This window comes from Notolepis coatsorum, assembly GCF_963971535.1.
Source record: "Notolepis coatsorum genome assembly, chromosome: 17".
NCBI classification, from domain to species: Eukaryota; Metazoa; Chordata; class Actinopteri; order Aulopiformes; family Paralepididae; genus Notolepis; species Notolepis coatsorum.
In genome coordinates this window covers 75,838,312-75,854,209 of record NC_140181.1, presented here as the reverse complement: position 1 = coordinate 75,854,209, position 15,898 = coordinate 75,838,312, and the positions used below count along the sequence as shown (strand labels likewise).

General features: G+C 48.6%; 1 protein-coding gene across 1 annotated transcript in view; it reads left to right on the top strand.

Moving 5' to 3' along the window:
• The first annotated feature begins 7,493 nt into the window (after positions 1 to 7,493).
• LOC311243378 (dnaJ homolog subfamily C member 5-like) overlaps positions 7,494 to 15,898 on the top strand; it is a 75,586-nt gene continuing 67,181 nt past the window's right edge. The window contains exon 1 of the mRNA XM_084332584.1: positions 7,494 to 7,682. The gene's annotated coding sequence lies outside the window, so the exon portion shown is untranslated. The remainder of the gene's footprint in view (positions 7,683 to 15,898) is intronic.

Sequence of the window (15,898 nt, the reverse complement as noted above, 5' to 3'; positions counted from 1 at the left end):
ATTTCTTTACTTCTCAAGAAGGACAAAGATCCCAATGATTGTGGTAGCTATAGACCCTTGAGTCTTCTCGGGGCCGATTTAAAGGTGTTTGCCAAGGTGCTGGCCCGTCGCCTGCAGAGATTTATGTCTGTATTGGTACACTGCGATCAAACTGGTTTTATCCCGGGGCGTCTGGCTGCAGATAATCTTAGGAGGCTGTTGCATGTAATCGATAACAGTAAAGACAATACAACTCCATCCACAGTTCTGTCTTTGGATGCCATGAAGGCGTTTGACAGACTTGAGTGGTCATACCTGTGGAACGTACTTGAGGTCATGGGTCTTGGAAAGAGTTTTATTCATATGATTAAAGTCCTGTATGCCTCGCCGTCTGCGATGATACTGACAGGCAAAAACTGTTCCACACTCTTTCCAGTCTCCAGATCTTCTAGACAGGGTTGCCCTCTGAGCCCGGGACTGTTCGCGCTTTCCCTCGAACCTTTGGCCCAATTTATTAGGCAATCGGAGGACATCGTCCCCATAATGGTCAACAATACTCCACACAAAATTGCTCTCTATGCGGATGACCTGCTGATTTTCATGGACGACCCCTCCCGGTCGGCCACAAAATTATTGAGGATAATCGACGACTTTGGTAAATTGTCAGGTTTTAAGATTAACTGGAACAAATCAGCCTGCCTACCTCTTAATGAACTGGCCAAGGCGGTACGACTACCAGCTGATATCCCCATAGTAGAACATTTTAAATACTTGGGCATAGAGATATTCCCCACGCTGAACCAAACTACTAAGTACAACTTCACGGGTACTTATGATAAAATACGCCAGGATCTAGACAGGTGGTCGTCCCTTCCTAACTCCTTACAAGCCCGGGCTTCCATAATCAAAATGAACATCCTGCCTAGGATAAATTTTATTAGCTCAATGCTCCCCCTGCCCCCTCCAATAGACCACTGGCGCAAGGTACAATCGATGGTATCTAAGTTTGTCTGGAATAACAAACGCCAGAGAATCAAAAGGGCTACTACTCAACGTAGGAAACAAGATGGGGGCCTCGCAATCCCTGATTTTAAACTTTATTTCTGGTCCTTTTCACTGAGACCTCTGATGTGCTGGCTAGACCCTGTAGAGGCTGTATTGTGGCGCTCCTTAGAAGCGGCGGCGGTATCTCCGCTAAGATTGCAGGATGTAGTGTACTCCACTATCTCTATTTCGAAATGCCGGCTGAGGTATGGACCGATCATAACTCACGTGATCCAAACGTGGCGTAATGTACAGAGGTCGTGTGGGGTTAAATGCCCTTGGCACCTGGACTCTCCAATTTTTAATAACCAGCAATTACTTGTTGGACACAAGCCGGTTAATATTCCTCAATGGCAAAGGAGGGGAGTGCATACTCTGGAGGATATTTATGATAAGAACGGCCTCCGTGCGTTTCAGGACTTAAGAGAATTTTATGATCTTCCCGGCGAGTCCTTCTTTCTTTACCTTCAACTAAGGTCAGCACTGAGGGCGCATGGCGTACCGTGGGCTCAAGCCTTGCACCCACACCCCTTCCTCAGGCTCATAGTGGACAGGACGACATCCAGAGGGTTTGTCTCCGACTTTTATACGCTCTTAATTCAATCCACGTATAAAAATTTATCATTGGATACAATCTGGCGTGTGGATATCCCGGAGTTGGACCCCGAGTTTGACTGGGATGATGTTTGGGCAAATGTGGCATTATCTTCCCGCAACCCCAATCACCAGCAAATTAATTTTAATTATATTCATAGGACCTATCTTACACCTAGGAAGCTATATGCTATGGGACTGATAACCGACTCTCGGTGTACGTTGTGCTCTCAAAAGGCCACTGGCACTTATATGCATATGTATTGGGATTGCCCACCAGTGGCCCGCTTCTGGAGGTCAATAACGGACAAACTTTCAGATCTATGTGGCTTAACTATCCCATTCACAGCTGTTACGCTACTCCTGAACGATATAACGACACTACCCGCGTCCGTACAACTGAAAAGGGTTGTCCTAGCGGGCGTCACAGCAGCGAAGAAGCTAATAGCAATGAGATGGAAGGAGCCTGAGAAGCTTACAATGATTAACTGGTCCCTAACTCTATTGGATGTGATTTATCTTGAGATATCCACAGCCCGGGTGATTGGGGTGGGGCAGGCTGGAATTGACCTGTGGTTCGCAGCAGCTGAGAAGGTAAAGACCGCAGTGTGCGGCTGAGCGGGGTTGGGGTGCGTGTTCGGGTGAGTCCGGCGGTCTCTTGGGAGGGGGAGGAGGAAATGTTTTTGTCTGTTTTGTCTTTTGTCTTGTCATCTTGAGTTTAGCTGGGGATATTATGGGGGGGCAGCTATTTAACTATTTCTTCACTGTTTGGCCACTTTTACACGGCCTCTGTGAGTCTATGGAACACCTCTACAGGTTTTTGTTTTTTCATGAAGGTTCATTGCTCTGTTTTCGGGTCGTGTTCGCAAAAAATTGTCCTTGTGGTGGATTGGAGATGTACGTTTTATTAATATAGGGTCACACGGCCGGGAATCGGGGCTGAACACTGGGAAAGACCATTTATTAGATAGTACCCCTTGGAATTAAAATTTAGAAGGTTGAACTCTGTTTTCTTTTCTCTTGTCTGTATAATTGTTAGTCTGTATTATTATTATTGTTTTTGTTATTTTCTTGTGAAGTTCTATGTATTGTGATTGTGGTTAATGTGTTGTCTTGTTTCTTGTGAATAATAATAAAAATTTGATAAAAAAAAAAAAAAATTCCTTTCTCTGCAATTCGTACTCCGAGTACGTCGACGACATGCGTAAAGTGTTTGACCACCCTCCAGATGGCACAGAGGGGGCCTCCGGCTTGTTTTTGATCCGCCAGGGAAGTCGCAGTGTAAGCGAATACGCTATCGAGTTCCACATCCTCGCCGCCGGCTCCGACTGGGGGGACACACCGTTGCAAGGCGCATTCTGCCAGGGCTTGAGCGACGCTATAAAAGACGAGCTTGCGTCCAAAGAAAGACCCACCTCCCTGAGCGAGCTAATCCATTTGGCCAGGGAACTGGACCTGCGTCTTCGGGAACGTCGTCGAGAGAAAGCTAGCACCGCTCGTTCGCCTATACCCGGTCCGCCTCGCCGCGTCGTCCACGCTGAAGAAAGTAGTTCCTCCGAGCCCTTTGGACTGACCAACGCCCCTGTTGTCTTCCAGGCCCTCGTCAATGACGTTCTCCGTGACGTACTCCACCGCTCCGTTTTCGTCTACTTAGACGACATCCTGATCTTCTCCCGCTCCATGGAGGAGCATGTCCAGCACGTCCGCCGGGGCCTCCAGCGTCTTCTGGAGAACAAGCTGTTTGTCAAGGCAGAGAAGTGTGAGTTCCACGTCTCCTCCATCGGCTTCCTCGGCTACATCATTGAGGGCGGCAAGATCCGGGCGGACCCCGAGAAGATCAGAGCGGTGTCCAACTGGCCCTGTCCCACCAATGTCAAACAGCTCCAACGCTTCCTGGGGTTTGCCAACTTTTATCGGCGCTTCATCAGGGACTACAGCCTGGTCGCCCAGCCGGACCCAGGTAACGGTCCACCTAACCGGCTTTTTGTCCCTGACCTTGTCCGCTCCCAGGTGCTCGAGTGGGTTCACGCTTCCCGGTTCGCGTGCCACCCGGGGATCGACCGGACACTATCCCTGCTGAAGAGGCACTTCTGGTGGGTCACCATGAGTACCAGAGAGGAGATCCGGTACAAGAATCGAGTTTGTTGGTTGACTTTTTTTATTACCTTGGATGCCATTTTGTCACTGGAAAGATTTGCCTCTAGGATGGAACCTAGGTATGTAATTTCATCTTTCCTTGTGACAATATTGTCACCCACTGTAACTGAGAAGCCGTCGGTCTTGCTGAGTTTGTTATTTGATCCGAAGAGAATGGACTCTGTTTTACCCAGGTGTAATGATAGTTTGTTATCAGCGAGCCAGGTGCAGATTCTGCCGAGTTCTGAGCTGAGGGTTTTTTCAACTTGTTCTTGTCAGAGACCAGCAGGGTCGTCTGCGAACAAGAACAAGTTGCAGTCACAAGCTGACGACATGTCATTTGCATAAATTAGGAACAGTAGCGTTCCTAGTATGCTTCCTTGTGGAACACCACAGCTCACTGTGAGGGGGGGGTTAGGGTACCGTTTACCTCCACCATCTGTTTCCTCCCCTCAAGGTAGGATTGCATCCAGCTCACTGATGGATTATCAAAACCAAGTGATTGACAGTGTCGAAGGCCTTTTGTAGGTCCAGCATGACCATGCCGCAGTATTTGCCCGCATCCACCTCTTGTTTGATGTGGTCGTTCAAATAGAGAAGGCATGTGTCAGTGGAGTGGGATGTTCTGAAGCCAGATTGGAATTCGTAGATTAGAATTTTTTCCGCTAGGTACTTTTCAACCTGTTCGTAGACAATTTTTTCCATGACTTTCGAGATGGAGGTAAGAATAGAAACAGGGCGGTAGTTGCCTGGGTCTAATTTACTGCCCTTTTTGTGCAGAGGGGTCACTCTCTCAATTTTGAAGTCCTTGGGGACGTGTCCCTGTTTTATGGAGAGGTGTATTGTGTGTGTGATGACTGGGGTGATGGCGGCTGCTGAGTCTCTGAGGAATTTAGAGGGGATGTTGTCATGGCCAGTGGCCTCTAAGCATAACCGACTTCGAAAGAGGGCCACTTTGAAAGAGGGCCTAAGCATAACCAGTTCGAAACAAGGCGGACATTAATAACATTTTCAATCAATCAATCAATCAATCAATCCAATAACACATGCTCACTTAAAACAGCGCAGGTTCGTGGCTGCCAGTGCCACAGGCTTGCAGGAGTGGTTCTTGTATAGTAAACTAACAGATGGATAGCAAGCTAGCATAAGGACACATAGTATAACTGTAGATTGTATAGTACAACATTGTATAGTAGTGTACATAAGACCCAGTGCCTCATCCGTAGCTAACAGTGTATTGCACTATCGCAGGACCTTAACATGTCCTACCATGCTTTTTGTAAACTTCATGTACATACGTTTCGCAATTATGCCACATCAATGTGGAACGCCCTACCCAAAGCTGTAAAGGAATGTGAATCACTACCCACTTTCAAAACCACTCTCAAGGAACACCTACGGGAGACTGCAATTCGAAACTGGCCCCTGTAAATGTCCTAACCCAACCCCCTCCAATGTACAGTAATTTACATAGTATGATTTTGTCAATATTCCAATGTACAGTTTTGCTTGTTTGTACAGTGCCCCCCCCCCATCCAATGTAAATTACCAGTATGGTTGTCAATATCCCAATGTACAGCTTTGCTTGTACAGTTGTACAGTGTTTCCCCCCCCCAACCCCTCCCTACCCAACCCCCCCCCCCCCCACACACACAACCTCCTCCAATGTACAGTTTTTACGTCAAATGTATATACTCCCTTTTCTGGACTCTTTTTGTATCACAAACAGTACTGTATTTGCAAATCTGGTATGTCATAAATGTATAGATGTAGCAGTACTGTCTATCTGTATGTCATGTATGTCATATATGTCCTGATGAATTGAAAATGGGGGACCCTGATGTAAACAAGACGAAAGTCTTTCTCTGGTCTGCATCCCCTTAACAATTGTGTGTATTGAGCTGTACTGTATTGTACCCATTCTGCAATCTGTTAATAAAGTTTTCAATCAATCAATCAATCAATCAATCAATCAATCAATCAATCAATCAATATACCTGCATGTCTTTATTCCTATTACTTGTATTATTGCACAAATGTCTTATTCTCATCCTATTTGATTATTATTATTATTGTATTATGGCATTATTGTATTATTGCACAATCGTTGCGGGCAAGAAAGACCCCCCGATGAATTGAAAATGGGGGACCCTGATGTAAACAAGACGAAAGTCTTTCTCTGGTCTGCATCCCCTTAACAATTGTATGTATAGAGCTGTACTGTACTGTACCCATTCTGCAATCTGTTAATAAACGTTTCAATCAATTCAATCAATCAAACCGCATTTCACTGTATACTTGTATGCCGTGACAAATAAAACTCTCGACTTGACTTACATTACACATGGGCAAAACAGAGTCCATTCTCTTCGGTTCAAATAACAAACTCAGCAAGACCGACGGCTTCTCAGTTACAGTGGGTGACAATATTGTCACAAGGAAAGAAGATATTACCTACCTGGGTTCCATCCTAGAGGCAAATCTTTCCTGTGACAAAATGGCATCCAATGTAATAAAAAAAGTCAACCAACGAACTCGATTCTTGTACCGGATCTCCTCACTGGTAAACAAGAATACCCTGAAGACTCTAGCAGGAGCACTCATTCAAGGGTACTACGACTATGCTTGCACCTCATGGTACCAAAGCACCTCAAAGGCGCTAAAAACAAAATTACAAACATCTCAAAACAAACTGGTCAGACTACTGCTTGACCTTACTCCTAGAACCCACCTCACCCCTGCCCACTTTGACAACCTAGGATGGCTTAGAGTAGACGACAGAGTACAGCAACTTGCAATGGGCCTGGTCTACAAGATACACTACACGACCAAGGTACCCATGTACATGTCAAAATACTTCCCAAAGGTCAGTGAATAAATACCACGATCACAACACCAGAGGGAGCTCCACAAATCATGTTAAACCCAGATTCGGCTCAAACAAGGGACTAAACACGTTTAGCAATTATGCCACATCAATGTGGAACGCCCTACCCAAAGCTGTAAAGGAATGTGAATCACTACCCACTTTCAAAAACACTCTAAAAAAACACCTAAGGGAGACTGCAACTCGAAACTGGCCCCTGTAAATGTCCGAACACAACCCCCTCCAATGTACAGTAAATTACCAAGTATGGTCTTGTCAATAATCCAATGTACAGTTTTGTTTGTACAGTTGTACAGTGTCGCCCACCCACCCCTCCTACCCAACCCCCCCCCCCCACCCACCCAACCACCTCCAATGTACAGTCCCCCCACAACCCCCCCCTACCCAATCCAATGTACAGTTTCTACGTCAAATGTATATACTTTTTTTTTCTGGACTCTTTTTGTATCACAAACAGTACTGTAATTGCAAATCTGATATGTCATAAATGTATAGATGTAGCAGTTCTGTCTATCTGTATGTCATGTATGTCATATTATGTTACGATGAATTGAAAATGGGGGACCCTGATGTAAACAAGACGAAAGTCTTTCTCTGGTCTGCATCCCCTTAACAATTGTATGTATTGAGCTGTACTGTACTGTACCCATTCTGCAATCTGTTAATAAAGTTTTCAATCAATCAATCAAACTTGACTTGCCCAGTGAGAGCATTCTCCGGCGCTGCAGCTGGACCCTATTGTAGTGCGGCGTTTGGTTGCGCGCAATGTCGTCATCGGGCGCGAGCCGTGGGAGTCTCTAGTTGTGTTGTCTCGCGACTGGCTGCTGCGGACTGACAGCTCCCCCTCCCTCCCTCCCTCCGGGTTGCGTAGCTAACGTTAGCTCGCTAGCTCTCTCTATACGAGGTGTTTGAATGGTAGAGGGCTAACGGTTTATTATTGGCAAGCTGACCGTTCCTTGGGATGCCAACAACAGTATAAACACCGCGCCACACCTACATTTTTGGACATCATTCAAAGACACACAGTGTCCAACATAAAAAGGTAAGAAATGCACACACAGCTGACGTTAACTAATTGAGCGGGCTAGCGTTATCAGCTTTGCTGTCCTTGGATTAGTTAGCGAGCTAACAGCTAGCTAGCTAATTCAAACTAGGCGAAGCGTATCGTGTTGCTACAGTAGCTAACAGGCTAGCCAACCAATATGGATGCTGAGTGTTCCCTTTGATGCGCTGACTAGAGAGAGATTATCCGCTTTAACCGCGGGTTGATTCCCGAGTCGACAGCGTTTTCAAACGTTAGAGTTGTTGTGCATGACAAATGGGGGGTAGAGGGAGAGTTAACATAACGGTCACGTAAATCATTGAGAAGCCAGGTCACAATAATACCATAATTTCGAACTGGATCGTGACTAATTCCGACAGCCTCCTGTAAACAGTGTGGAGATCTCTAGCCAGACATCGAGGGAACGGGATAAATCTGGATACATCCTACCCGTGGAGCCTGCGTCCTTAGTACTACTTTGTGCTCTCTTGGTACGCTCAGAATGGACCTTTTCCCCGTTGGAAATGCCAGAAGACAGATTCCTTGATATAAAGTTATGTTGCACTTGGATAGCTCTATCAGTGCCCTGAGTGATCGTAAATCTGATCTGGATTCAAATGAGGTGCTTACTCTCTTGCTGTCCATATGTGATCTCTCAAATAAGCTTGACTAGAATGTCAGGTGGCATTGTAAGCTGGCTGATATTGTGTCAAGCTCGTGCAGGGGGTGATTAAAGAATCATAAGGGGGCCTGGGGCACCATCACCCCCCATTTGCTTAGTAGATCTCTTGTAGAGTTTCTGCAAAAAAAATTAAGCAGAGCAGCTGTTACCTGCCCCCACACACACTTGAACACATTGGAACGAATTGTCTGTTTGAGTGAGTGAGACAGAGGAATTCATTAATTAGATAGCGTGGGTAACAATATTATTCTACTGTAAACCATCCAAGCTTTTAGAGAAAGTAATGATCAGTGTTCGTCAGCCTGTCAGGCAGTCAGTCCTACCATCCGGCCCACAGCCTATAAATTATCAATGTTTTAAATGCCACAGCAGACTTAAGGGACATACAGAATAATAAGACACACCTCATTATTGACCCAAATCTATTCAGTTCATACAATAAACAATGTCAAAATGAAATGACAAATTGCTTTAGCTTTGAGGGTGGGTGGGTGGTTATAATAGTCTCTGACTCTAACACAGATTTGACGAAGCATGTGGAATTTGTGTCTATAACAGACAGACCCTGGGGAGTGAGCTCATTGGCTGATGTCATTCGATTTTAATGGAGATAATGCAGCATAATGTGTGCTGCAGCTGCGTATTATTCATCACTGACTAAAGTAACCGACCTTTGTAACAAACATTTAGCCTGTGTGAATAATTTACACGGCAACTCACGGCTGCTGGTAATTTTGTGGCTGTGGAAGGTGAGTATGCCTGCTTCACAAGCGACTTGAAAAGCGAGTGGTGAAAAGCAATAGTGTCACTGTCTGGTGAGTGTTTTTTAATGTGCTGGTATTTTGGTAGAAATGTTCAGTGAACATTTTTTGTTTCCCGTCTTTGATATGAATCTATTGAGTTGCGGAAATATAATATAGACTGAACAAGGAGCTTTCTGTTTGTAATGCTTCTACTTCATTAGGCCTAGTTAGCCTGTCATAACCCTTGTAAACCTAAAAACCCAATTTTGCTGGCTGGTAGATGTTTTCTACATGGGAAATATGTTATTATTATGTTATGAATTATTAGCTCCGCTGCTTGTCTGTGAGATCACTTTCAATGTGAAGCAGACTGGCACATTGTTGTTCTTAGTCAGTTTTGGATGTGATGTGCCTCATTGCTGAGAAAGACCGTTCACAACTTGAATCACAAGTTGCAGTGCTGACAGCAATGAAGGGAACGTTTTTCGTAATTTAGATCTCATCATGCTTTGAAAACAATGTACATACATACAGTAGCTCTAAAAAGTTTCCACGATTTGATGAACTCGGACTCATCATGTCCTCTTTTAGAGCAAGCCCTTGTTTGCCAAGATAACGCAACGTATAGCCTCAGGTGATCCGTGTAGTTATGCCCAGGGGCAGCCCGGTGCAGCTTCTAAATTACTTTGTTTATATGCCTTGGGAAAATATCTAGACAGCGCCTCTATAACAGACGGTCCTGCACAGTAGCGCAGCGACCGGAACAGGAAGTTGAGACGCTACTTGTAAATACACCTGCAGTCGTCCGAGACTTATTTGTATATTGTTTCCTTCTTTTTTAAACTGGATGGAACAAATGGAATATCGTTCTTATTTATATACAAATATCTGGATGTAGTCCAACGGATATGATCAGTGGACTGTGGATCAGAGGAGGACGACGAGGTGCGCAAACAGACCGGAGAAAGTCGGATAGTCGACGGAGCCGTCGGCAAACAACACGGCACCTTGTCGACTTAAAGGACCAGGACACTGTTAACGTCGACAATTGGTATGGATTTTTTTTGCTTTCATTGGATTATAGTGGACTTTTATTATTAGTTCCAACGGAAGATGCCAAAAGGGATAATTTTTTTGGAGCTACAGCTGTAGTCTGAAGTAATTTTTATACATTGGAAGCAAGCTATTAATTATTCATCCAAATAACTGACAATGGTGCTTATAAATGCAGAGTGCCCTATTGAGGATTGTGACTATGTAGCTGAGCATGTAGCGGCGGCCGTGGTGGCGGCCATGTTAAGTGTACACGCCACTATACATGTCGCAGGCGCAGCCCCCTGGGCGCCGGGCGCAAATGCTAAAATGGAGAAGCTAAAGCGTCCCTCCATAGCACTGGCCGGAACGGGCGAGGCCTGGTCATACTTCGTAACCCGCTGGGGTGAGTATAAAACAGGCACCAAGCTGGTCGGGCCCGACATAGTTTCACAGCTACTGGAGTGCTGCGAGGAGGATCTGAGGAAGGACCTCACACGCGCGGCAGGCAGGAGCCTAGCGGGCAACGACGAGGAGGACGTCCTCGCTGCCATGAAGGCACTCGCCGTTCGCGCAGAGAACACCATGGTAGCTCGGGCAGCCCTGTCTAACATGCGGCAGGGTTATGAAGAGCCCATCCGGTCGTTCCACGCCCGCATCAAGGGGCAGGCGGACACGTGCAAGTACCAGATGAAATGCACTAGGACAGGGTGCGACCAAGTCAACGACTTCACGGAAGAGATCCTACGTGACGTGATTGCCCGTGGCATTGCAGATTCGGAAATACAGCTCGACCTGCTCGGTGAGAAGAACCAGAACATGCCACTAAAGGACATGATCGAGTATATCGAGGCTAAGGAGTCTGGAAAGCGCTCGGCATCGCGCCTGCTTGACCCTCAGAACGCGGACACGGTCAGCAGTTCGTACAGGCGGGTGAGACAACAGGACACCCGCGCCAGAGGAGGAGCCAGGCTAGAGAAACCAAAGGCTAAGCCCGAAGGGGTATGCATCCACTGCGGCGAGGTGGGCCACGGCAAAACACCCCAGTGGCACGCCAGACGTGCCGAGTGCCCAGCATACGGTAAAAAGTGTCGGAAGTGTGGCCGCCAGAATCACCTCGAGAGGGCCTGCCTGGGTGGCCGATCGACTAGGCCCCCACCCGGAGAGACAGACTGGACGTGTGACGAGCAGACAGCAGCATTCGTTGAGCTATGCACAATCAGCACAGATGGCGAGTTACGCACGCTTCCCCTCGCTCACCACCTGTACGATGATATGTGCGACAAGTGGATGAAGCGTGCGTCCAGCCCGCAGCCATACGTCAACCTCACTCTCACCACCGAGCACGAGGATTACAAGGCTCTGGGTTTTGACCTCCTAAAACGCACCCGTGCAGTATCCCTGCCTGCTATGGCCGATACGGGATGCCAAAGCTGCCTGATCGGCATTAAAGTCGCTCAACAAATGGGCCTAAGCGCAGAGGACCTCATCCCCGTATCCATGACCATGAAAGCTGCGAACAATAAGGGAATTCGGATCCTCGGAGCTGCGGTAGTCATTTACATTTACATTTACATTTACATTACATTACATTACATTACATTACATTCAGATTCGCCGGCAACAGTGGTGACGCTCGAAGGTTGGAGACACGCCAAATCGCGTATGTGACGGACACCTCAGACCGCATATTTCTCTCCCGCGCAGCCTGCGTGGACCTGGGAATGATCTCCGCCCAATTCCCAACACTCGGGGAGGTGAATCTGGCGACATCAGAAGTATGTGACTGCCCGCGGCGTGCGGAGCCGCCGACCAGGCCAACCACACTCCCCATGTTGGCGATCGAGGCTAACAGGAAGGCGTTACGGAGACACTTGTTAGAACTGTACGCTCAGAGCACATTTAACACATGCCCCCACCAGACATTACCGAAAATGACCGGCCCACCACTCCGCCTCATGCTTAATGAGGATGCGACACCGGTTGCCTGTCACACCCCCATCCCTGTGGCCCTACACTGGCAAGAGGAGGTAAAGGCAGGCCTCGACCAGGACGTCCGCCTCGGCGTGTTGGAGGAAGGTACACCGGTGACGTGGTGTCATCGCATGGTGATCTGCGCGAAGAAGACAGGCAAACCGCGACGCACTGTCGACTTCCAGGCCCTGAACAAGTATGCACTCCGCGAGACGAGACCCACCACACCCAATCTCCATTCCACCAAGCGAGATGTGTGCCTAACGGGAAACTCAAGACTGTGTTCGATGCCTGGAATGGTTACCACAGCGTCCCATTACACAAGGACGATCGCCACAAGACGGCGTTCATAACCCCATGGGGCCGCTACCGGTACCTGTCGGCCCCGCAGGGGTACATGGCATCGGGGGACGGTTACTCGCGACGGTATGACGAGGTTGTCGCGGACATAGGCAACAAAACTAAGTGCATAGACGACACGCTACTATGGTCAGATACGATTGAGGAGAGCTACTTCCAGGCGGTCCAGTGGCTGGACATATGCGGCCGGAATGGAATAGTCCTCAACCCGGAGAAGTTCATTTTTAGCGCACCCACGGTGGACTTCGCTGGCTTTACAATCACCATGACTGATGTGCGACCGTGCAGTCGCTACCTGGAGGCGATACACGACTTCCCACAACCACGTAATGTCACGGACATCAGGTCGTGGTTTGGGCTGGTCAACCAGGTGGCCTACGCCTTCAGTATGGCCAAGCGTATGCAGCCATTCCGGAAGCTCCTGAAGAGTGGAGAACGCTTCGAGTGGTCCGCGGAGTTGGAAGACATATTCCGTGAGTCAAAGGATGTGATCATCGAAGAAATTGAGCGTGGTGTCCGCATTTTTGACAACCAGGCCAACATGTATCGCCACGGACTGGTCAAAGGAGGGCATTGGATTCTGGTTATTCCAGAAACATTGCCGATGTATGCCAGTCAGACCCTTCTGCTGCACTGATGGGTGGAAGATAACCCTGGTTGGCAGCAGATTCATGCATGCGGCGGAGTCCAGGTACGCGCCCATAGAGGGCGAGGCTCTTGCGGTCGCGGACGCATTGGACAAGGCACGCTACTTTGTGTTGGGATGCGAGGACTTGATTGTAGCTGTAGACCATAAGCCGCTGCTGAGACTCCTTGCAGACAGGGCGCTCGATGACATACCAAACCCACGCCTACGGAACCTCAAGGAGAAGACCTTGCGTTATCGTTTCCGCATCGTGCATGTCCCGGGCATGAGGAACAAGGCGGCGGACGCCATGTCACGTAGGCCGGTTGGCACCACACGGCCATCACTTATGGACCTTCCAGATGACTACGCCCACCTCCCACCCAGTACGCACACTGATGTACTGTCCTTCCTACGCCAGACCGAGCCAGGGAATGACGACGACACTGAGGAGGATGACCTGGCATGGTGTGCTGCGGGCCTTGAATCATTGCGGTCAGTGACATGGGATCGTGTCAGGGAGGCCACCAGCAGCGATGGTGAGATGCGCACCCTGGAGGAAATGGCGACGGACGGCATCCCCGACTCAAAATTCGAGATGCCGACGACGATCCGTGACTTCCACCAGTACCGTGAGAACATCACATCAACTGATGGGGTGGTCTTGTACAAGGACAGGGTGATTATACCACTCTCTCTCCGCAGAGAAGTGCTGAGCGCCCTACACGCTGCCCACCAGGGCGTATCAATGATGACCGCCCGCGCAGAATCCTCTGTGTTCTGGCCAGGCATGTCGGCTGACATCAGCGCCACTCGGAGGAACTGCGAGCACTGCCACCGGATGGCACCTTCACAGCCTGGAGCGCCGCCAACCCCGCCGATCCCAGTTGTTTACTCTTTTCAGGCGGTGTGTTCGGACTTCTTCATGCACAGGGGCGTGCACTACCTCGTGACGGTGGACCGGTACTCAAACTGGCCGATCATCTCGAAGGCGACGGGGGGCGCCGCCGGCCTCATAAATCACCTACGTCGGGCCTTCGTGACGTACGGGACGCCAGAAGAGCTCACATCAGACGGGGGCCCAGAGTTCACCTCCACCGAGACCAGGTCATTTCTATACAGATGGGGCGTACACCACCGCCTCTCATCTGTGGCCTTCCCCCACAGCAACTGCCGCGCTGAGATTGGGGTAAAGACAATGAAACGCCTTATCACTGACAACACCGGCCCAAAGGGGGAGCTTGACACAGATGCTGTGCAGAGAGCGATCCTGCAATATCGTAACACACTTGACCCTGACACGAAAATATCTCCGGCAATGTGTGTCTTCGGCCGCCCGATACGTGACTTCATCCCGGTTGTACCTGGGAAGTACAGACCACACGAGACCTGGCGTGAGACACTGACGGCAAGGGAGGAGGCTCTCCGCAAACGCCACATCCGCACAGCGGATGCCTGGGCAGAGCACACAAAACGCCTCCCGCCACTCATGGTAGGGGACATGGTCCGTGTACAGAACCAGACAGGGCCCTACCCCAACAAATGGGACAGGACTGGCAGTGTTGTGGAGGTACGCCAGCATGACCAATACGTGGTCAAGGTCGACGGCTCGGGCAGAGTCACACTTCGGAACAGGAGGTTCCTGCGCAGATTCAGCCCTGTTCGCAACAACCTTCCACCTCCTCGATCAATTTACGACGACCTGGCGACCCGTGTCACCGTACCACCAGCACTCGTTGTCACACCACGTCTGCCTGACCCCAACTGCGACCTTGTGTCCCCCACATCGCCACCGGTACTCACGTTGGCGAGCCAACCCCGGCGCGGGACGCCGCCTGCTTCGCACACGGTCCTTCAGGCGTCACCACCGGCCCCTTTGGACCCGGGAGCCGATCCCCCACCGGGGCCCACTGTGTCGTCCCCTGCACCTAGGGCGGACTTACGCCGATCCACCAGGGCGACCAGAGTGCCTGCCTGGCACAGGGACTATTCCATGGGCTAGTCACATAATGGACACATGATTTATAGTCACATAGCCTGGGTGTGGGTTATACAGGTATTTGTCCACGTTTTTGTGTGTTTGTTTATTATTATTTCTCAGCCTTTACACAGTATGTTAAAGACTCTGGGGGAGATAGACAATATCTAGACAGCGCCTCTATAACAGACGGTCCTGCTCCTGCACAGTAGCGCAGCGACCGGAACAGGAAGTTGAGACGCTACTTGTAAATACACCTGCAGTCGTCCGAGACTTATTTGTATATTGTTTCCTTCTTATTTAAACTGGATGGAACAAATGGAATATCGTTCTTATTTAATAATAGTATCTGACTCTAACACAGATTTGACGAAGCATGTGGAATTTGTGTCTATAACAGACAGACCCTGGGGAGTGAGCTCATTGGCTGATGTCATTCGATTTTAATGGAGATAATGCAGCATAATGTGTGCTGCAGCTGCGTATTATTCATCACTGACTAAAGTAACCGACCTTTGTAACAAACATTTAGCCTGTGTGAATAATTTACACGGCAACTCACGGCTGCTGGTAATTTTGTGGCTGTGGAAGGTGAGTATGCCTGCTTCACAAGCGACTTGAAAAGCGAGTGGTGAAAAGCAATAGTGTCACTGTCTGGTGAGTGTTTTTTAATGTGCTGGTATTTTGGTAGAAATGTTCAGTGAACATTTTTTGTTTCCCGTCTTTGATATGAATCTATTGAGTTGCGGAAATATAATATAGACTGAACAAGGAGCTTTCTGTTTGTAATGCTTCTACTTCATTAGGCCTAGTTAGCCTGTC